Source organism: Phyllobates terribilis, unplaced genomic scaffold (genome assembly GCF_046119375.1).
Source record: "Phyllobates terribilis strain yellow unplaced genomic scaffold, ASM4611937v1 Scaffold_381__1_contigs__length_1843176, whole genome shotgun sequence".
Classification (NCBI taxonomy): domain Eukaryota; kingdom Metazoa; phylum Chordata; class Amphibia; order Anura; family Dendrobatidae; genus Phyllobates; species Phyllobates terribilis.
The window spans coordinates 332,995-356,060 of record NW_027363141.1 but is presented as its reverse complement, the minus strand read 5'-3'; the positions used below and the strand labels follow the sequence as shown (position 1 = coordinate 356,060).

General features: G+C 43.9%; 3 non-coding genes and 4 pseudogenes across 3 annotated transcripts; all 7 read left to right on the top strand.

The window, feature by feature from the left end:
* Positions 1-5,595: 5,595 nt before the first annotated feature.
* LOC141224165 (U2 spliceosomal RNA) lies at positions 5,596-5,771 on the top strand (annotated as a pseudogene).
* Positions 5,772-6,886: 1,115 nt separating this feature from the next.
* LOC141224097 (U2 spliceosomal RNA) lies at positions 6,887-7,077 on the top strand. Its single transcript, XR_012291613.1, has one exon. It is a non-coding gene; the product is annotated as a U2 spliceosomal RNA (small nuclear RNA).
* Positions 7,078-13,878: 6,801 nt separating this feature from the next.
* On the top strand, positions 13,879-14,051 carry LOC141224210 (U2 spliceosomal RNA; annotated as a pseudogene).
* Positions 14,052-15,166: 1,115 nt separating this feature from the next.
* On the top strand, positions 15,167-15,357 carry LOC141224189 (U2 spliceosomal RNA). Its single transcript, XR_012291698.1, has one exon. It is a non-coding gene; the product is annotated as a U2 spliceosomal RNA (small nuclear RNA).
* A 1,113-nt stretch (positions 15,358-16,470) lies between these two features.
* On the top strand, positions 16,471-16,562 carry LOC141224262 (U2 spliceosomal RNA; annotated as a pseudogene).
* Positions 16,563-17,323: 761 nt separating this feature from the next.
* LOC141224226 (U2 spliceosomal RNA) lies at positions 17,324-17,553 on the top strand (annotated as a pseudogene).
* A 1,115-nt stretch (positions 17,554-18,668) lies between these two features.
* Positions 18,669-18,860, top strand: LOC141224202 (U2 spliceosomal RNA). The gene has a single exon (XR_012291707.1). It is a non-coding gene; the product is annotated as a U2 spliceosomal RNA (small nuclear RNA).
* The last annotated feature ends 4,206 nt before the right edge of the window (positions 18,861-23,066 follow it).

Below are 23,066 nucleotides of genomic sequence, written 5' to 3'. Positions count from 1 at the left end.
CATTCAGCCAGCCAGGTATCCTGCCTGCAGTAGATGGAATGTGGCAATGGAACGCTGGCTGCGCGTGTCATAATGGGCTCTGAGCCTTTATATACCTGTGCACAGCAGCAGCCACCTTCAGTCTGCTGCTGGACAGCCAGCAGCAGCAGCAGCAGGAGAGGTATGTAATCAGGAGCCCTCCTGCTAAGGGTAGACAGCTGCTCGTTCCACCCCACCCCCCGCCTTAATTGGTTCTCCTCCCTTCCAACGGTGTTGAGGCGGGTGGGAACAGCAGGGGGTGAAGGTGCTGTGTTTAAAGAGGTGGAGTTATGCAGATCTAAAACGCGTGGATTGCAGCAGCAGCAAGCCGAAAAGTGCAGGCATGTAAGGGATCTAGAGGTTGACAACATGTCTTCTTAACGGGAGTCCAGGAGCTCATCTCCACAAATGGACTTTTCAGGATCCTTGGGTGGCTCCGTAGTTTGAAACCAATTCTGGTTATCGCTTCTCGGCCTTTTGGCTAAGATACCACATCTTGCCAGAAGGATTCTAAGCCAATCGTGCCCTTGGCCTTGAGGCATCGGCGGTGTAAAAGCCGTCTTAAGCCTCATGCTGCTTTAGGGGGCAGATACGCAAAGAAACCAAGAAGGCGATCGACCCTATCTACCTTTTGAAGATGGCATCAGCAGTAGCGGCCGCAGTGCGCTATGCCAGAGCTGGTGACCTTCGCATCAAGAACTCTTTCAAAATCGAAGTGGACGATGCATCCAAGGAGAAGATGACCTTGAAGTTTTTCGTGAGGAGAGTGCTGCTGGAGATCCTAGGAGTAAAGAGGGAAGACATCCTGGCCCTTCAAGATCGCCCCGGTTCCTTCACTTTGACTCTGGAGTCAGAGTATGCGTGCCAGAACCTCTTCCGCCAGATTCACCTGCACCTTTCAGATGAGGATCTTAAAGGACTCACTTTTGTCATCCTTTACTCCGGTGGAGAGAAGCCGCTCGTGGTTCAGATGAGCAACCCTCATGTTCCCTTAGTTAATATTATTTGCTTTCTTCAAAACTATTTCCCAGAACTGCGGTATTCCCACAAGGTCATGAATGAGGAAAACCTCTGGACGGGAAAGCATAAATTTTTTGTTAAATTTTGTGAAGATCCAAATGGCATTGGTGGTCAGCGTCATCCTCCGTCAAGTTTCCTGATCGGTAGGGAGCGGGGGCGCCTCTTCTACCCGGACATGCCCCTCTTCTGCCGGAAATGCATGTGTTTCGGTCACACTTATGAGAACTGCAAGGAGGAGGTGGCAATCTGTAAGAAGTGCTACAAGCATGGACATGCCACAATGGACTGTACCAATGAGATGGTGTGCAACATCTGCCGGGTCCCAGGTCACTCCTTCCGGGAGTGTCCTTTGAAGAAAAAGGCGGAAACCTATGCTGAAACGCTGGCAAAGCAACCTGCCCGTGTGCCTCCATCTGCTCCCGGGGGGCAGAGGCAACCCTCTGCTGTTCCTGCTCCTGCGGGTGCGTCTACAGCGCGGGGGCAGTCTTCTAGCTCTCCAGTACCTGCTCCACAGACCAAGCCTGCTAGTACATCAGGTGGTACGTCTGCACCTGCTGCACAGAGGAAGCCAACCAACCCTCCTGCTCCTGCTGCTAAGGGGGGTCCCACCGGTGCTCCTGTATCTACTGTGCGAACACAACCCCCTGTAGGCGGGTCCACAAGCACTTCAGTGCCTGCTGCACAGGGAAAACCTGCCAGTTCTCCTATTCCTGCTGCGCATAAGCCCACGTCTATGCAGAAACCTCCAGCTGAGAAACCTGTCCGTCCTGAGAGGAGGGAAGCTTCATCTAAGGACTGGGCTGCTGATTCTGATCCGGGTGATATGGTGGTGGAGGGGAGTCCCTCTGCTGAAATCGGGACATTTAGCTCGGAGGAAGAAGCAATGGAGCTGGAAACTCGTAGGAAAAGGAAAACAGATGATAGGTCTGATGAGAATGTGGCCAGGGAGACTTCCAAGAAGTGTCCATTAAAACCAAGTCTTCTGCAATACAAGCCAATGGCTCCCGCTGCCCCTCCTGAGGAGCCAAGGCCTTCAGACCCTATAAACATTTCTTTTTCGGACTCAGAAGTGCAGAGCCCGTTAACATCGGTGGGCTTTATGTCTGATTCTGACAGTAGTGTGACCTGAACTAACCTATCATGACCTCATCAATTAAAGTAGCCTCGCTCAATGTGAGGAGTATAAGGGGCTCTACAAGAAGGGCTGCTTTGTTTTCCTACCTGTCAACAGTGGACTGTGATGTCTTTTGTTTGCAAGAATGTAACATTGACTTTGATATGAATTATGCAGATTTAAGAAAAGATTGGCCTCATGGGCCCTCTATCTGGTCCGGAGATAATGAAAATCGTTCCTCTGGCATTGGAGTGCTGTTTAGGTCGCATGACTTTAAAATCAACTCTTTTGTGGACATTTCTTCTGGACGTGCTCTTTTCTTAAATATTAGTTTTAAAGGTGTGGACTTTAGACTTTTGAACATTTATGCTTCTCCGGTGAAGGAAGAGAGACATCAGTTGTTTGAAGATGTGCAATATTACCTACCTGGTTCATCGCCTCTGATGTTCTGTGGGGATTTCAATTGTGTCTTGCCTGGTGAAGGGAGAAGCGGGAGTTCCGCCGTTCCTAAAAAAGACAAAACAGAGAAACAACTAAAGGATTTGTTAACTGATTTTTTTCTTAGAGACTCCTGGAAAGAGATCCGTAGTAATGATCCCGGTTATACTTGGGAGAACTCTTCTTCTAAATCTCGTATTGATTTTATTTTCATGTCCCAATATGTGAATGTCAAATCTGTTGTCTTAATCCCAAACATTTTTTCAGATCATAAGATGTTGCTATCAGAGTTAGAATTACCTGGGCTTGTCAAGGCAAGAGGAGTTTGGAGGCTAAATACAACATTGTTACAAGATCCTAAGGTAAGAACAGATTTTAAAGCGTTTTTTAATTATTTAAGAACAAAACAACAAAAATTTTTAACTCTGCTAGAATGGTGGGAATACAGCAAGATGAAGATAAAAAGTTTTTTTATCAAGGTCAGCATAGCCAATGCAAGAGAAAAGTCCGCTTGGCATAAAAGGCTTATTACTAAATTGCAGACCTGTTATCAACTAAGAGATGTGGGACTTGAAATGGACGATTTAATTGAAGCAACAAAAAAAGAAATTAAAAAGAGTATAGAGTCGAAGGGTAAGGAAATAATTTATAACTCAAAAATTGAAGTGATGGAGAAAAATGAAAAGTGCTCAAGATTTTTTTTTAAAAAAGTAGTTGCTGCTAAGGAAATGATAACAGAATTAGAGGGTGAAACTACAACTGAAGGTATGCTCAACCAAGCTCACCAGTTTTATCAGCAGCTTTTTAATGAGAAAACTATAGACCAGTCTTTTACTGAAGATGCCCTTAATTCATTAAAAAATAGTCTGAGCCGCGAAGACCAAGAATTGTTATGCACTGAAGTCACCTTGTCGGAAGTAGATGCTGCTATCAAAAGTTTTTCCTATGGGAAAACCCCTGGTTCTGACGGTTTGCCTGTTGAATTTTATCGTGAATTTTGGAATTTTTTAAAACCCGACTTGTTTTTAGTAATCAAAGAAGCTTTTAAGTGTGATATCCTGCCTATATCTTGGAGAAGTGGTCTGGTCTCCCTGATTTTTAAAAAAGGAGCAAAATCCCATCTGGCAAACTGGAGACCAATCACACTGTTGAATGTTGATTACAAGTTGATGTCCAAAATTTTAGTGAACCGTTTTAAAAAAGTTTTATCCAAAGTTATTTATGAAGACCAGGTATGTGGGGTGCCAGGAAGAGGAGTTGCGGAGCATCTCAATACCATCCGCGATGTCATATGGTACCAGCAATCCAGGAAGCAAGACTTAGCAATTTTATCGTTGGATTTTCAAAAGGCTTTTGATCGTGTCTCTCATTGTTTTTTATGGTTGGTTTTAAAAAAAATGGGCTTCCCTGAAATTTTTATCAAGCAAGTGGCACTTTTATATAAGAACTCTTTTAGTAAAATTTTAATCAATGGATTTTTGTCTAATGAAGTGTTTTTGCATTCAGGTGTGAAGCAAGGCTGCCCTTTGTCCCCAGTGCTATTTATATGTGCAATAGAGCCTCTTTTATCTATGCTACGAGAGGATAAAGTGATTAAAGGTGTCCCTATCCCTGGAGGACATGGAAGAGATGTGAAGGTAATGGGCTACATGGATGATATTACTATTTTTTGTTCATCACCTGCCGCTCTCAGGAGAGCTATAAGAACGACCAATTTTTTTTGTGAAGCCTCAGGTTTTAAGTTAAACATTGAGAAATGTGATTGTTTTGTCCGTGGCAATTGGGCGGATGTGTCCATCCCTGATCTCCCGATGCAGTCAGAGAAGATTAAAATTCTGGGCGTGATTTTTGATCGACAGAATGATGGAATGAAGAGCTGGGATGGAGTAAGGGACAAAATACAAAAGAAGATTGACTTTTGGAAATTAAGAAAATTAACAATCGAAGGTAAAGTTTTAATTATTAAGGCCCTTCTGCTTCCTGTCATGTTATATCTCAGTTATGTTTATCCCCCAAGTGACCTTACAGCGAGAAGATTACAGAGAATGCTGTTTGAATTTGTGTGGAACTCTAAGTTCGAAAAGGTGAAGAGAGAAACAATGTACAAGATGCACCACCTTGGTGGTAAGGATGTTCCCAACGTCAAACTGTTTTTATACTCCAAGTTTTTTAGCCTCTGTTTTAAATATATGTTTGCTTCAAGCCCTTGGGCACATTTTTTAAGATATGCAGCTGGCCACATTTTTAGGAGGCGAAAGTGGATATCCATTTCTTTAACAAGCCCAGTGTTGTTATCACCTCCACAACAATATGCCATCCTGGAGAAAGTTATCAGATTATATGGCCTAGATTCTTTTGAGATGGAGACATTGAAGAATGCAAGGAAGCTGCTGCAGCAATTAAAAAAGAAAGAAACTTTGACGCCCATAAGCCATTATTCATATAGCAGAGTCACTAAAATATGGAATTTAACAAATGCACCTTACCTGATGAATCAACATAAAGACTTAGCTTGGATGATTGTGCAGGAATGTTTACCGACTCGTGATTTCCAGTATAAAAGAAGACTTAGCACTATACAAACCTGCCCGAGGCATCAGTGCAATAATGATGAGACTACTATGCACCTTATTTGGAATTGTGATTTTGCACAGCAAGTGTGGAAAGACTGTGGTGAGCTTTTAAAATTTTTATCTGGTCTTAATTTTTTAAGCCATGAAGTGGTTTTATATGGGATTTTACCAAACATGACGAAAGAAAAAGAGAGAGTTTTATGGTGCACTTTGAGTTGTGTTAAAAGTGCTCTATGGAAGACCAGAAACATATTGTTGTTTAAAAGAGACTATATAGAAGTCAAGGATTGTATAAGACTGGCATTAAGTGAAATTTATATGTACTACCTAATGGATATGAAGAAGCTTGGAAAGAAAAGAGCCCTGAGTATATGGAACTATCACCTATGGAAGATGTTATTTTAAAGCTCTGAAGAAAAGATAAAGACTACGATATTTTAAATATAAACGCAAAATCTGTTCTTATCAGTTTAATATCTGATACGTCCCCTATCTGGGGACCATATATTAAATGGATTTTTAGAACAGGGAGATGGAAAAAGAGCTTGCTCTGTCCACTCCACGCATTGACCTGGTATTGCAGTATCTCCAGGACCGGTGCACCCCTTCTTTAATGCAGTTTCTAAAATCAGAAAGAATTGAATTCAATGTTTTTTGTTCATTTTGCTTGTTTGTCGGATTTTGGGATGGACTCTTTGGCTTTGCTTTTCTTCTCCTCATTGGATTTTTCATGTTCAAAGTTGCAGAAGCCAGATTACAAGCTCATTTTGGTTCAACTTCAGCAACTGTGCATTGCATTGCCATGTAATGTGATGCAATGCTATCTTTCTAGCTCTCCCTTTTTACTTCCTTTTGGATAAACAGACATCTTAGGCAAGCATTTTGGAGCTTTCTCCTAAATAACTACAGGTGGTGAGATAAGCTGCACAATATAATTGACCTTTCAGTATATTGTTGCACACACACCATCTATTTAGCAAATGCCCTTGTTATCAACAGCAGCCTTTTAAACTCACCTGAGCTAACAGGTATGTGCGCTGGTTACTCTGCTGCGCTTAAAATTTCTTTTTTGGTTTGCTACAATGCCTTTTCTGAAACGTTGTCTCCTTCTGCTGGAACACTGACTTCTTTCATTTAATGCCTGCAGACTATAAAAGAGAACCCAACCCAAAAAGTTTGGTTGATTAGTCTGTGGCATTCTGTTAAACTGTTGCTTATGGCGGTCTCTGTGAGCTTCTCAGCGACATTCAGCCAGCCAGGTATCCTGCCTGCAGTAGATGGAATGTGGCAATGGAACGCTGGCTGCGCGTGTCATAATAGGCTCTGAGCCTTTATATACCTGTGCACAGCAGCAGCCACCTTCAGTCTGCTGCTGGACAGCCAGCAGCAGCAGCAGCAGGAGAGGTATGTAATCAGGAGCCCTCCTGCTAAGGGTAGACAGCTGCTCGTTCCACCCCACCCCCCGCCTTAATTGGTTCTCCTCCCTTCCAACGGTGTTGAGGCGGGTGGGAACAGCAGGGGGTGAAGGTGCTGTGTTTAAAGAGGTGGAGTTATGCAGATCTAAAACGCGTGGATTGCAGCAGCAGCAAGCCGAAAAGTGCAGGCATGTAAGGGATCTAGAGGTTGACAACATGTCTTCTTAACGGGAGTCCAGGAGCTCATCTCCACAAATGGACTTTTCAGGATCCTTGGGTGGCTCCGTAGTTTGAAACCAATTCTGGTTATCGCTTCTCGGCCTTTTGGCTAAGATCAAGTGTAGTATCTGTTCTTATCAGTTTAATATCTGATACGTCCCCTATCTGGGGACCATATATTAAATGGATTTTTAGAACAGGGAGATGGAAAAAGAGCTTGCTCTGTCCACTCCACGCATTGACCTGGTATTGCAGTATATCCAGGACCGGTGCACCCCTTCTTTAATGCAGTTTCTAAAATCAGAAAGAATTGAATTCAATGTTTTTTGTTCATTTTGCTTGTTTGTCGGATTTTGGGATGGACTCTTTGGCTTTGCTTTTCTTCTCCTCATTGGATTTTTCATGTTCAAAGTTGCAGAAGCCAGATTACAAGCTCATTTTGGTTCAACTTCAGCAACTGTGCATTGCATTGCCATGTAATGTGATGCAATGCTATCTTTCTAGCTCTCCCTTTTTACTTCCTTTTGGATAAACAGACATATTAGGCAAGCATTTTGGAGCTTTCACCTAAATAACTACAGGTGGTGAGATAAGCTGCACAATATAATTGACCTTTCAGTATATTGTTGCACACACACCATCTATTTAGCAAATGCCCTTGTTATCAACAGCAGCCTTTTAAACTCACCTGAGCTAACAGGTATGTGCGCTGGTTACTCTGCTGCGCTTAAAATTTCTTTTTTGGTTTGCTACAATGCCTTTTCTGAAACGTTGTCTCCTTCTGCTGGAACACTGACTTCTTTCATTTATTGCCTGCAGACTATAAAAGAGAACCCAACCCAAAAAGTTTGGTGGATTAGTCTGTGGCATTCTGTTAAACTGTTGCTTATGGCGGTCTCTGTGAGCTTCTCAGCGACATTCAGCCAGCCAGGTATCCTGCCTGCAGTAGATGGAATGTGGCAATGGAACGCTGGCTGCGCGTGTCATAATAGGCTCTGAGCCTTTATATACCTGTGCACAGCAGCAGCCACCTTCAGTCTGCTGCTGGACAGCCAGCAGCAGCAGCAGCAGGAGAGGTATGTAATCAGGAGCCCTCCTGCTAAGGGTAGACAGCTGCTCGTTCCACCCCACCCCCCGCCTTAATTGGTTCTCCTCCCTTCCAACGGTGTTGAGGCGGGTGGGAACAGCAGGGGGTGAAGGTGCTGTGTTTAAAGAGGTGGAGTTATGCAGATCTAAAACGCGTGGATTGCAGCAGCAGCAAGCCGAAAAGTGCAGGCATGTAAGGGATCTAGAGGTTGACAACATGTCTTCTTAACGGGAGTCCAGGAGCTCATCTCCACAAATGGACTTTTCAGGATCCTTGGGTGGCTCCGTAGTTTGAAACCAATTCTGGTTATCGCTTCTCGGCCTTTTGGCTGAGATCAGGTGCAGTGATCTAACGGTTGCTGCCTTGGTCTTGGCTGAGAGGTGCCCGGGGTACCCGGCTCCTTGGCCTGGGGGGATCGTCTCACCTTTTGGTGGGACTTCACCCCCCTGCTGCTATTAGGGAGCTGGCTTAGTCCCCGGGCAACAAGTTGCGATCCCCAGGCGAAAGGCCGAGCCCGTGGTGACGGTAAGCCTTTGCCACTTTGGTGAGATGCCTTGTTCATTTCAATTTTCCACTGGCTCCGGCCAGATCAGGAACTCGGTGCGTATCGAGGTTCCAGCAAACCACGTCGGATATGACAACCCCCGTGAGTTCTATGTACAGATTTTGAGAGATCTGTTGAACGTGAAAGATCATGATGTTTACTGCCTGCAGGAGAAGGGGCAGAGTACATATATTCTCACGTTCTCGACCAAGGTTGCCTGCCAGCACTTTTACGAATGCGTTAAGGGCCACCGTAACAGCAAGCTGTTGGACGGAGTGATTTTTACGGGTCTCTATGGCGAAGTTGACGTTCCCCTTGTGGTATACATGTTTAACCCCCATGTGTCCACAGATGATATTGAGCTTTTTCTGAGCAGATATTGTACATCTGTCAGATTTACGGGGAACGTCAAAGGTCGGAGTGGTTTCTGGAATGGGAAACGACGCTTTATGGTACACTTCAGACTTGACCCTGGGGGTGTAGAAGGCCTTATGCACCCCCCCTCCACAGTGGTGCTGGGAAGAGACCATGGCTACCTCTTCTATGATGGACAACCATTCAGGTGTCGTAGGTGTGGTGACCTTGGTCACATACAGAGCGATTGTAAGAACGAGCGGATGAGTCAGTGCCACAACTGTGGACAATGGGGTCATGCCTCAAAGGACTGTAAGAACAGTAAGACCTGCAGTGGGTGCGGAATGTCTACTCACCTGTTCAGTAATTGTCCGATGCGGACAAGGTCTCGTGGTGGCTCTCGGGCGCCTGCGGCTAGTTCCGCAGGAGTTCCTGCTGATGCCAGCAGGGTCAGCCCGGGTGACCCCAGAAAAAGCTTTGTGGACATTACTAAAGGTCAAAAACAGTCTGACTCAGTCGATGCTCTGTCGGTACCTTTGCGGAAAAACCCGGCCTCTGTAGCCGAGGTCACGCCTTTGCCTACTCCTGCAGGGGTCCAGGTTTCACCTGGTGGGGAGATGGCACCTTCTCAGTGCGGAAATGAGAGGGAACCAAAAAAGAGGCGAAAATCTGGAGCTGTTGGTACGAATCCAGATGTCCATCCAGATACCCCTGCTGATGCCAGCACAGATGTTGGACCAGATGTCTGCCCTGATGCCAGTCCAGACGGATGCCCTGATGCCAATCCAGACGGATGCCCTGATGCCAATCCAGATGGATGTCCTGATGCCAACCCAGATGGATGCCCTGATGCCAGTCCAGATGGATGTCCTGATGCCAGTCCAGATGGATGTCCTGGAACCATTCCTGATGGATGTCCTGTTGCCTGCCTGGATGATAGAGGTCGTGCAGTGGTTGGTGAACCTGTTGCTGGTCCTGATGGTCATCCTGCTCCGGAGATGATGTCCCTTGGTGCTCCTGGAGGGTCTGCGGGTATTCCACCTGCTGCAGTGCCTGGTGAGGATCGGGTGGATTCGGAGGATCGGATGGATCTCAGCGCCAGTGGTAAGAGAAGTCGTGAAGAGGCGCAGGAGGAGCATAACCTGCCTCAGATGTCCCGTAAAGTCTTTCTATCTAGTGCTGCAAAAATTCTCAGCCCAGAGGGGACTAACTTAATTGAGGATTTCACGGACTCAGATGAAACGGACAGTTTACGAACTGTGTCATCCCTTCCTTCACCTTCTCTGTCACAAATTATTGATTCAGATTCAGAGTATAATGAATCAATAAAAAACACCTAACATGGCAGAAATCCGTGTTGCCTCACTAAATGTGAGAAGCCTAAAGAGCCCTGTTAGACGGGCTGCTTTGTTTGCTTGGTTAATGACTCTGAACTTTGACATTTTTTTCCTGCAAGAATGCGGTATTGATCACGATTTGTCATACCCCAACTTAAAAATGGACTGGTCAGCAGGACCCTCTATTTGGTCAGGGTCCAATGAAAATAAAGCTGCCGGGGTTGGGATTTTATTCAAATGTCAAAATGTTAATGTTTTATCCATCACTGAAATAGTTCCAGGTCGTGCCTTATCAACTCATGTTATTTTAAATGGTTTTACCTGTCGTCTTATTAATGTTTATGCATCCCCAGAGAAAAATGAGCGTGCTTCCCTTTTTAATGTCATCCCTTTGTTTTTATCAGGTCCGTCCCCTGTGATAGTGGGAGGGGATTTTAACTGTGTCATGTTGGGGGAGGGGAGGAGTGGAGGTGATACTAATGGAAGAACAGACAAAACATCCAGTCTGTTAAAACATTTGACAACGGACCTCAAATTATTAGATGCTTGGAGAAAGTCCTACCCTACTGACCCTGGGCATACATGGAGGGGTAGAGGGATGTCATCTCGTATTGATTTTATTTTTTCCTCTTCTGATGTTTTTAAACCAAAGAATGCTGGTCTAATAGAAAATATTTTTTCTGATCATGTATTACTATACAATGTATTGCAAACTCCACAGGAAGCAAAAGTTGGAAAAGGTATGTGGAAATTGAATGTGCTCTTATTAGAAGACGAACTGGTAAGGGCGGAGTTTTATGCAAAGTATGAGAGTTGGAGAAGACGGAAACACCCAAATCAGAGTATGTTGGGGTGGTGGGAGTGTGTTAAAACCCGTATTAAAGAATTTTTTATTAAAATTGGTAAAAGGAAGGCACGTGAAAAAAGGAAATGTTTTAAAGATTTTAATGTCAGGATGCAAACTCTCCTTAAGCTTAAGGGGTGGGGAGTACCTGGTGTGGATGATGAGATTGCCAAGATCCAGACAGAAATCCAAAAATTCCTGGAACAAAAGGGTAAAGAAATTATATTTAATACCCGTGTGAAATATTTGGAAGAGGGTGAGACCTGCTCAAGGTTTTTCTTTAAAAAAATGAGTGACAAAAAACAAGTGATTACTGAGCTAGAAGGACAATCTTCCACTGAGGGCATTTTAGAGCATACTGCTAATTTTTATAGAGATCTTTTTAGTATTAAAAATGTTGATGAACCTGCTTTTACAGAGAATCTTAATGTTTTATCCCAGTTTTTAAATAAAGATGACCAGATTTTTTTAGCTAAAGAACTTTTACCCAGTGAAATTGAAGAGACCCTTAAGAGTTTTAATAAAGGTAAGGCTCCTGGATCAGATGGCCTTCCTATTGAATTTTATCTTTGCTTTTGGGATCTAATTAAGGAGGATTTTATACAAGTAGTTTGTGAAGCCTCTAAGGCTGATTTATTACCATATTCATGGCGTAAAAGTATGATTACATTAATTTTTAAGAAAGGTGATAAATCAAAGTTGGAGAATTGGAGGCCTATTTCACTATTAAATACAGACTACAAGATTTTAGCTAAAGTTGTTGCTGGTCGTCTTAAAGCAGTTATTAAAAATGTAATTCATCCAGATCAGGTGTGTGGTGTCCCCGGGAGATCAATCTGGGAGCATCTAAACCTAATTCGTGATCTTATCTGGTTTCAAAAAGATAGAAAACAGCCACTAACTATTTTATCTTTGGATTTTATGAAAGCGTTTGATAGGGTCTCCCACTTTTATCTTTTTAAAGTTATGGGAAAGATGGGGTTCCCTGATTCTTTTATTCAGAAAATTGCGCTTTTATACAAACAGTCATCTGCCCGGATTTTAGTCAATGGTTTTTTAACTAGAGAGGTGGAGCTTCTTTCCGGTGTTAAACAAGGTTGCCCCATGTCCCCACTTTTATTTGTCTGCTCCATTGAGCCACTGTTGTGCCTGCTGCGTCGGGACAAGGTGGTTAGGGGCATTTTTATTCCGGGTGGGGGTGGACAACAAGTTAAAGCCATTGGATATATGGATGACATATCTGTATATGGCACTAGCTCAGCATCTATTAACAGAGCAATTCTAATTACTGAAATTTTTAGTGCTGGGTCTGGGTTTAAGTTGAATATAAATAAATGTGACTGTATGATTATGGGTCAATGGGAGTCAGATCCGCCTAGGGTTCCCACACAAACAGTAGGAATCAAGATCCTGGGTGTCTTGTTTAATCCTGCTAATGATGGTATTGAAAACTGGGATTTGGTTTTGAATAAATTAAATCAGAAGATCTCTTTATGGCAAACTCGAAAACTAACAATGGAGGGCAAGATTCTTGTAATTAAAATGGTTTTGCTTCCTATCATTTTGTATGCCGCTATGGTTTTTCCCCCTAATTCTCTGTATCTTAAAAGACTTATGAAGCCCATGTTTTATTTTCTGTGGGGATCCAAAATGGAGAAATTGAGGAGGGAGGTGGTATGTAAAAGCAAGAAAAATGGGGGTAAAGGGTTCCCTGATTTAAAATTGTTTTTATTTATCAAGTTTTTTGTATTTTGTTGCAAAAGCTTGAATAATGTTGGGGCTTTCTCTTGTTTTCTTAGATATACAACTGGGTTTCTTTTCCGAAAGTTGAACTTCAGTATGACTGTTAATTGTCCTTTTCTCTTATCTCCCCCTAAGCATTACAAGATCTTGGAGAAGGTCATTTCAGAATATGATCTGACCCAAGTTGATCGTCAGCTTTTATTTGATCAACGTAAGTTAACAGTTATTTGTAAGGGACATGAGGAGATGGAGGATGTGTCTAATTTTTCCATCTCCAGGTGCCGCCTGGTGTGGAACAACGTGGCCTGTCCTGCACTTAGCAACTCACAAAAGGATTTAGCTTGGCAGGTTGTTCACCAATGTCTCCCTACGAGAGCTTTTCAGCATCATAGGGGGCTGGTGGCTAGTGCTAGATGTCCCAGAGAAAGATGCGCCCCAAACGAGTCAGTGTTTCATTTACTGTGGGATTGCCCCTACGCACAAGAGCTATGGCAGACGGTGGGCACCCTCCTAAAATGGATATGTGGTATACAAACCCTTAATTGTGACATTATAATATATGGGATAATTAAATGCCCAACCATGAAACAAGCACGAGTCGCATGGCTTATAATAAACTGTTTAAAAGAAGCTTTATGGAAAGTGCGCAATATATTATTGTTTAAACGTGAATTTATTCCTGTCAAAGATTGTATTGGGCTTGCTCTTTGTGAAATGTTTACATACTACCTGAGAGATTGTAAAAAGATGGGAATCAATGAAGCAAAAAAGCTATGGTGTTTGCAAATTTGGAATATGTATTTATTTATGTAAATTATATGCAAAACTGTGTTTTATGCTTTTTATGCTTTTAAGTGCATTTTAATTCTGACTCTGTATTAGTTTTATGTCATATTTTATTCCAGTATTTGTGATTTGTTTCAAATATTGTATCGGATATGTTCTTTGTGAAAAGTTTTCATACTACCTGATTGTAAAAAGATAAAGTTAAAAAGCTATGGTGTTTGCATTTGACATATGTATTTATTTATGCAAATTATATGCAAAACTGTGTTTTATGCTTTTTATGCTTTTATGCGCTTTTTAAATCTGACCTTGTATTTGTTTTATGTCATATTTTATTCAAGTCTTTGTGATTTGTTTGTAATTTATGATGTATGTCTGATTTAAATAAAGCTTGTTTGAAAACGGATCTGTTCTTATCAGTTTAATATCTGATACGTCCCCTATCTGGGGACCATATATTAAATGGATTTTTAGAACAGGGAGATGGAAAAAGAGCTTGCTCTGTCCACTCCACGCATTGACCTGGTATTGCAGTATCTCCAGGACCGGTGTACCCCTTCTTTAATGCAGTTTCTAAAATCAGAAAGAATTGAATTCAATGTTTTTTGTTCATTTTGCTTGTTTGTCGGATTTTGGGATGGACTCTTTGGCTTTGCTTTTCTTCTCCTCATTGGATTTTTCATGTTCAAAGTTGCAGAAGCCAGATTACAAGCTCATTTTGGTTCAACTTCAGCAACTGTGCATTGCATTGCCATGTAATGTGATGCAATGCTATCTTTCTAGCTCTCCCTTTTTACTTCCTTTTGGATAAACAGACATATTAGGCAAGCATTTTGGAGCTTTCACCTAAATAACTACAGGTGGTGAGATAAGCTGCACAATATAATTGACCTTTCAGTATATTGTTGCACACACACCATCTATTTAGCAAATGCCCTTGTTATCAACAGCAGCCTTTTAAACTCACCTGAGCTAACAGGTATGTGCGCTGGTTACTCTGCTGCGCTTAAAATTTCTTTTTTGGTTTGCTACAATGCCTTTTCTGAAACGTTGTCTCCTTCTGCTGGAACACTGACTTCTTTCATTTAATGCCTGCAGACTATAAAAGAGAACCCAACCCAAAAAGTTTGGTTGATTAGTCTGTGGCATTCTGTTAAACTGTTGCTTATGGCGGTCTCTGTGAGCTTCTCAGCGACATTCAGCCAGCCAGGTATCCTGCCTGCAGTAGATGGAATGTGGCAATGGAACGCTGGCTGCGCGTGTCATAATAGGCTCTGAGCCTTTATATACCTGTGCACAGCAGCAGCCACCTTCAGTCTGCTGCTGGAAAGCCAGCAGCAGCAGCAGCAGGAGAGGTATGTAATCAGGAGCCCTCCTGCTAAGGGTAGACAGCTGCTCGTTCCACCCCACCCCCCGCCTTAATTGGTTCTCCTCCCTTCCAACGGTGTTGAGGCGGGTGGGAACAGCAGGGGGTGAAGGTGCTGTGTTTAAAGAGGTGGAGTTATGCAGATCTAAAACGCGTGGATTGCAGCAGCAGCAAGCCGAAAAGTGCAGGCATGTAAGGGATCTAGAGGTTGACAACATGTCTTCTTAACGGGAGTCCAGGAGCTCATCTCCACAAATGGACTTTTCAGGATCCTTGGGTGGCTCCGTAGTTTGAAACCAATTCTGGTTATCGCTTCTCGGCCTTTTGGCTAAGATCAAGTGTAGTATCTGTTCTTATCAGTTTAATATCTGATACGTCCCCTATCTGGGGACCATATATTAAATGGATTTTTAGAACAGGGAGATGGAAAAAGAGCTTGCTCTGTCCACTCCACGCATTGACCTGGTATTGCAGTATCTCCAGGACCGGTGCACCCCTTCTTTAATGCAGTTTCTAAAATCAGAAAGAATTGAATTCAATGTTTTTTGTTCATTTTGCTTGTTTGTCGGATTTTGGGATGGACTCTTTGGCTTTGCTTTTCTTCTCCTCATTGGATTTTTCATGTTCAAAGTTGCAGAAGCCAGATTACAAGGTCATTTTGGTTCAACTTCAGCAACTGTGCATTGCATTGCCATGTAATGTGATGCAATGCTATCTTTCTAGCTCTCCCTTTTTACTTCCTTTTGGATAAACAGACATATTAGGCAAGCATTTTGGAGCTTTCACCTAAATAACTACAGGTGGTGAGATAAGCTGCACAATATAATTGACCTTTCAGTATATTGTTGCACACACACCATCTATTTAGCAAATGCCCTTGTTATCAACAGCAGCCTTTTAAACTCACCTGAGCTAACAGGTATGTGCGCTGGTTACTCTGCTGCGCTTAAAATTTCTTTTTTGGTTTGCTATAATGCCTTTTCTGAAACGTTGTCTCCTTCTGCTGGAACACTGACTTCTTTCATTTAATGCCTGCAGACTATAAAAGAGAACCCAACCCAAAAAGTTTGGTTGATTAGTCTGTGGCATTCTGTTAAACTGTTGCTTATGGCGGTCTCTGTGAGCTTCTCAGCGACATTCAGCCAGCCAGGTATCCTGCCTGCAGTAGATGGAATGTGGCAATGGAACGCTGGCTGCGCGTGTCATAATAGGCTCTGAGCCTTTATATACCTGTGCACAGCAGCAGCCACCTTCAGTCTGCTGCTGGACAGCCAGCAGCAGCAGCAGCAGGAGAGGTATGTAATCAGGAGCCCTCCTGCTAAGGGTAGACAGCTGCTCGTTCCACCCCACCCCCGCCTTAATTGGTTCTCCTCCCTTCCAACGGTGTTGAGGCGGGTGGGAACAGCAGGGGGTGAAGGTGCTGTGTTTAAAGAGGTGGAGTTATGCAGATCTAAATGCGTGGATTGCAGCAGCAGCAAGCCGAAAAGTGCAGGCATGTAAGGGATCTAGAGGTTGACAACATGTCTTCTTAACGGGAGTCCAGGAGCTCATCTCCACAAATGGACTTTTCAGGATCCTTGGGTGGCTCCGTAGTTTGAAACCAATTCTGGTTATCGCTTCTCGGCCTTTTGGCTAAGATCAAGTGTAGTATCTTTCGAAAAGGCGGTTTTGGATGTTGGCCGCCCTAGTAGATTGATACATTATGCACACTGGGGTTTAGGCGCTTGTTAGTACGCCAGGTGGCTAATATAGTCATCTGGTGGAAAGCATGGCCCCCCAGGATCGACGCCATTGGGCCGGGGAAGATCGAAAGCCCGAAGTGTGAAGTGCCCCAGGAGTGGTGACCCTGGGGTGCCTTAACTCACTGGGATTGGGAACCCCACTTGAGTTTATGGCACATTTGCACAAGCACTTCAAATTTTCTTTCTTCGCACACACCCTTATTCCGGGCCTTCTGGCCTTAGGATGGGGAATTTTTCAATTCCCGGTCGAAGGTCCGGGCAGTATTATACTGTGAAACCTTCACTATTTATTTAATTTCTTTGTCACTGTGTGTCCACTTATTCACGTGTGTCACGTCCTACTAGGACTTTGTCGGGATGCGGTTCCCTTACGGGTTCCTCTCTTGGCAGGTCTAGGGGGGGAGTGTGTGGCCATCAGGTTCCGCTCCCCCCTGAACCCCCCCTGGCTCTCCTCTTTTGGGAGGAGAGCTTTGTTGGCTCCCCTCTTCCGGGAGGGGAGCACAGTCTTTGGCTCCCAGTGCCTTGCTCGGGTGAGAACTCGGGCAGGTGCTGGGGGTAAGATTGGGTCGCCTCTGGCTTCGGCTGGAGGTGGCTTTTTGTCCCTGTTCCTCGCTGTGGCCTTTTGGCTCGGAGGGACGGGGAATGGTTTGGGGGACCCTTCTCCTTTTGGAGAGGGTTTCAAGAAGACCAGCATCCTAGTGCACTTTTTTTGTGGCACTTGTCACTTTTTTAAGCGCACTCGGGTTTTGTACACGAATTCGGGCTAAAAAAAAAAAAAAGAAAAAAAAAAAAAAAAAAAATCTGTTCTTATCAGTTTAATATCTGATACGTCCCCTATCTGGGGACCATATATTAAATGGATTTTTAGAACAGGGAGATGGAAAAAGAGCTTGCTCTGTCCACTCCACGCATTGACCTGGTATTGCAGTATCTCCAGGACCGGTGCACCCCTTCTTTAATGCAGTTTCTAAAATCAGAAAGAATTGAATTCAATGTTTTTTGTTCATTTTGCTTGTTTGTCGGATTTTGGGATGGACTCTTTGGCTTTGCTTTTCTTCTCCTCATTGGATTTTTCATGTTCAAAGTTGCAGAAGCCAGATTACAAGCTCATTTTGGTTCAACTTCAGCAACTGTGCATTGCATTGCCATGTAATGTGATGCAATGCTATCTTTCTAGCTCTCCCTTTTTACTTCCTTTTGGATAAACAGACATATTAGGCAAGCATTTTGGAGCTTTCACCTAAATAACTACAGGTGGTGAGATAAGCTGCACAATATAATTGACCTTTCAGTATATTGTTGCACACACACCATCTATTTAGCAAATGCCCTTGTTATCAACAGCAGCCTTTTAAACTCACCTGAGCTAACAGGTATGTGCGCTGGTTACTCTGCTGCGCTTAAAATTTCTTTTTTGGTTTGCTACAATGCCTTTTCTGAAACGTTGTCTCCTTCTGCTGGAACACTGACTTCTTTCATTTAATGCCTGCAGACTATAAAAGAGAACCCAACCCAAAAAGTTTGGTTGATTAGTCTGTGGCATTCTGTTAAACTGTTGCTTATGGCGGTCTCTGTGAGCTTCTCAGCGACATTCAGCCAGCCAGGTATCCTGCCTGCAGTAGATGGAATGTGGCAATGGAACGCTGGCTGCGCGTGTCATAATAGGCTCTGAGCCTTTATATACCTGTGCACAGCAGCAGCCACCTTCAGTCTGCTGCTGGAAAGCCAGCAGCAGCAGCAGCAGGAGAGGTATGTAATCAGGAGCCCTCCTGCTAAGGGTAGACAGCTGCTCGTTCCACCCCACCCCCCGCCTTAATTGGTTCTCCTCCCTTCCAACGGTGTTGAGGCGGGTGGGAACAGCAGGGGGTGAAGGTGCTGTGTTTAAAGAGGTGGAGTTATGCAGATCTAAAACGCGTGGATTGCAGCAGCAGCAAGCCGAAAAGTGCAGGCATGTAAGGGATCTAGAGGTTGACAACATGTCTTCTTAACGGGAGTCCAGGAGCTCATCTCCACAAATGGACTTTTCAGGATCCTTGGGTGGCTCCGTAGTTTGAAACCAATTCTGGTTATCGCTTCTCGGCCTTTTGGCTAAGATCAAGTGTAGTATCTGTTCTTATCAGTTTAATATCTGATACGTCCCCTATCTGGGGACCATATATTAAATGATTGATGTATGATTGTTCAGAGCAAATTCGGCAAGTGGCAGAAACTCAGACCACCCCTCTTGATTGTCTGCCACAAAACAACGCAAGAACTGCTCAACATCCTGGTTTTTCCTTTCTGTCTGGCCATTAGATTCAGGATGATATCCGGACGAAAACGACAAATGAATTCCCAACCTGTCACAAAAGGCACGCCAAAAACGAGCCACGAACTGAGGACCCCTATCAGAAACAATGTCAGTAGGAACGCCATGAAGTCTGACAATTTCCTTGACAAAGGCCTTAGCGAGAGTTTTAGCGCAGGGCAGTTTGACGAAGGGAACCAAGTGACACATCTTGCTAAAACGGTCCACGACCACCCAGATGACAGTAAAACCCTCAGAGGGGGGAAGGTCAGTTATAAAGTCCATAGCCAAATGTGTCCAAGGAGCACTTGGGACCTCCAAAGGACAAAGTAACCCCGCAGCAGGAGTATGTGAGGACTTAGATCTAGCACATATAGTACATTGGCGCACCCACTTAATGACTTCCTTCTGCCATCCAGGCCACCAAAAACTGCGACCCACCAGTCTCTTGGTCTCAGAGATTCCGGGATGACCTGCCAACCGAGATTCGTGACACTCAACAAACAAATCTCTCCTAAAGGTCCCAGGCACAAACAACCTCCCATGAGGAGTGTTAGATGGGGCATTCTCCTGAGCTTTAAGAATCTCATCTTCCAAAACGGAGTCTAAAGCAGCTATCACAACACCTTCTTGTAAAATGTTTTCCTCTTTCTCAGCACCGACTATGGGAGAAAAACTGCGAGACAAGGCATCCGCCTTAACATTCTTAGTACCAGGGATGTAAGTAACGGAGAAATTAAACCGCGAGAAAAACAGTGCCCACCTAGCCTGACGGGCATTCAGGCGCTTGGCAGCATCAAGATATATCAGATTTTTATGATCCGTAAGAACCTGAACGGGAAATTCCGCACCTTCCAAGAAGTGGCGCCAGTGTTCAAATGCGAGTTTAATAGCCAATAATTCCCGATTACCAATATCGTAATTCAATTCAGTCTCCGAAAAATTTTTTTGAAAAAAAGGCACAGGGATGTAATCCATCCCCGTTATCCTGAGACAATACTGCGCCAACCCCCACAGAGGAAGCATCAACCTCAACCAAAAACGGCCTAGTAACATCAGGCTGCATAAGGATGGGAGCAGAGGTGAACCTCTCCTTGAGATACACAAAAGCTTCAATGGCCTCAGAAGACCACTGAACCGCATCAGCACCTTTCCTGGTGAGATCAGTCAGAGGTTTGACAATACTAGAAAATTTTTTTATGAATTTTCTATAGTAATTGGCGAAACCCAAAAACCTCTGTATCGATTTCAAACCAATAGGCCTAGGCCATTCCTGCACAGCCTGAACCTTAACCGGATCCATCTCAAAACCTTTGCTGGAGATAATGTAGCCCAAAAAACTAATTCTCTGTACAGCGAACTCACATTTCTCCAGCTTAGCAAAAAGCGAATTGTCCATTAATAACTGTAATACCTCACGCACGCTCCGCCAATGAGACTCCAGATCTGGCGAATAAATCAAAATGTCATCCAAATACACAACCACATTTTTACCGATCAAAGGTCTAAGGATGTCATTAATCAGATTCTGAAAAAATGCAGGAGCATTAGTAAGACCAAAAGGCATAACCAGATTCTCAAAATGACCCACAGGAGTGTTAAAAGCAGTCTTCCATTCATCACCCTCCTTCATGCGCAACAGATTGTATGCCCCCTTAAGGTCAATTTTAGAGAACCACTTGGCCCCCAATAACTGGTTAAACAGATCAGGAATCAATGGCAGTGGGTAAGGATTGCGTACCGTAATTTTGTTAATCTCACGAAAATCCAGACAAGGACGTAAACCGCCGTCCTTTTTTTTTACAAAAAAAAATCCAACCGCCACAGGAGACTTAGAGGGCCTAATGTGACCGGCGGCCAAACTTGTCTGTATGTATTCCTCCAAAGCCTTCCTCTCAGGAATAGTAAGGTTAAATAAACGACTTTTAGGAAGAATCGCTCCAGGGACAAATTCAATAGAACAATCATAGTCTCTATGGGGAGGCAAAACCTGCGATTCTTTCTCAGAAAAAACTCTCCAAAAATCCTGAATAGGAACAGGCAATTCTCCCCTATCCAAAGCTGCAATACGCCCGTTACAACACTTGTCATAACATTTATGGCTCCAGGATTTAATTTCACTGGTAGACCAATCCAGTACAGGATTGTGAAATTTTAACCAGGGCAAACCCAATATTACTGGAGAAGGCAAGTTATTCAACACTACCAAATCCAATTTCTCATGGTGAACACCATTAATAGTGAGAGGAAATTCACAGACCTTGAGAGTAATATTCTTCAAAGGGGAGCCATCCACAGAAACCACAGCAATGGGGGATGATAAAGGTTCAGGTTTTAAATTGAGTTTTTCCACGAATCCCCCATCAATTACATTCAGTGTAGACCCGCAATCAACAAACACCCGAAATTCCATTAATTTTTCCTGAGCAATCGTGGAAGCAGCTAAAAATATACCCTTGGAATTTAAACAGGCAATACGGGCGTGACTGACCATTTTTTTTTCTTTCTTCATACGAAGCTCACAGCCTTTAATCAAATGACCAGATTTTCCGCAATAGAAACACAAGCCTTCCGAAAAACGACGGTCTTTTTCTTGAGAGCGAGGTGCCACCGATCCAATCTCCATCGGTTCACCACTGTTAGTACACACATTATCATAACCAGAAACTGACATAGCAGAGGATTTGCTCTCATTAACCCTAGCACGCAGTCTTCTATCCACCCGTATAGCTAATTGCATAGCCTGTTGCAAATCCTCAGGTGTAGGATAAGCAATTAGCAGGTCTTTAACCCTTTCACTGAGCCCAGCAAGAAATAGACTTTTCAGAGCAGAATCGTTCCACCCTGTTTGAGTGGACCAACGACGAAAATGAGTACAATATTTTTCCACATTACCTGATCCTTGTTTTAAACGTCTCAACTCAGTCTCAGCTGATGCCACACGGTCAAGATCATCATATAATAATCCTAAAGCAGAAAAAAAACTATCCACTGATCTGAAGCATGTATCACTAGGTTGCAAAGAAAAGGCCCACTCCTGAGGCTCTTTGCGCAAAAGTGACATTATGAACCCTACGCGCTGGGATTCATCCCCAGAGGACTTGGGTCTCAAACGAAAATACAATAAGCAAGCATTTTTAAATGAAAAAAATTCTCGATGTTCACCAAAAAATAAATCCGGCAAACATACCTTAGGCTCCAAGAAATATGCTCCAGGACAGTTACTCACGTGCTGACGGAGTTCGGCCACTTCCAGAGAGAGTCCCTGCAGGTGTTTAGCCAAATCCTGAACCGACACCATGATGGAACAAAAAAAAAAAATCTTTCCTTAGAGAATTTGCAGGCTGGACTTACTGTTATGTTCTGCTACCAAAGCTAAGGAAAGAGAGGAGATCTGTCCCTACTATAGGACTCAGCTGAATCCCTACGATGTAACAGGGAACCTGATCCTGCGATCAGACCTGCTAAAGTCCTAATCTAGTCTGTACGGAGACCTATAGATGTGGGGAGGGAATCCCTACAAGTACTAAGGACTGGGAGGAATATGGGACACCTCCTAACAGAAATAGTAGCAGACAGACGAACAAACAAAATAGATAGAACATAGAGGTCCGTAGACCAAGCAAACTAACAGAGCTAGATACAGAGCACAGGCTAGCTAGAAAGTAGATATACAATGAAGTCCAGCAAAGCCAGAAGGGCGGAGCAGGATTAAATAGGCCAACAAGGTCATGTGACCAGCAAAGGAAAAAAAACCTAACAGCAAGGTTCTAACACTATCACCAGGTCAGCAGGTGCAAAGAGAGACAGTAACCAAGCTAGGCCTAGCTTCAGGCAGGTCAGAAGCTTAGAGAATAAAGCAACGGATCAGGAGGCCCTATACTCGCTCACTGGGGAGAGTCCAAAAGTGTGCCCTTCACCTGGAGTACCCTGGACCGTGCCTGCAACATCACCAGTAAAGGTACTGAAGCTTACCCCCTTGTGAGTGTCCGTCTTTCCTCCGAGACTGTCCTGCCGTCTCTCCCCTGCACCACCATCCATTACACCCCACGCTGCCCTGGAGCAAGCTCTACCTGTGGAGAGCCACACCATCCCTGCTGCCGTAACACCAGCTCCAGAGGACTGCTCCGCAGCGGCGGCTCCCTCTAGCCGCAATCCACAGGTGGCGTCACGAACACT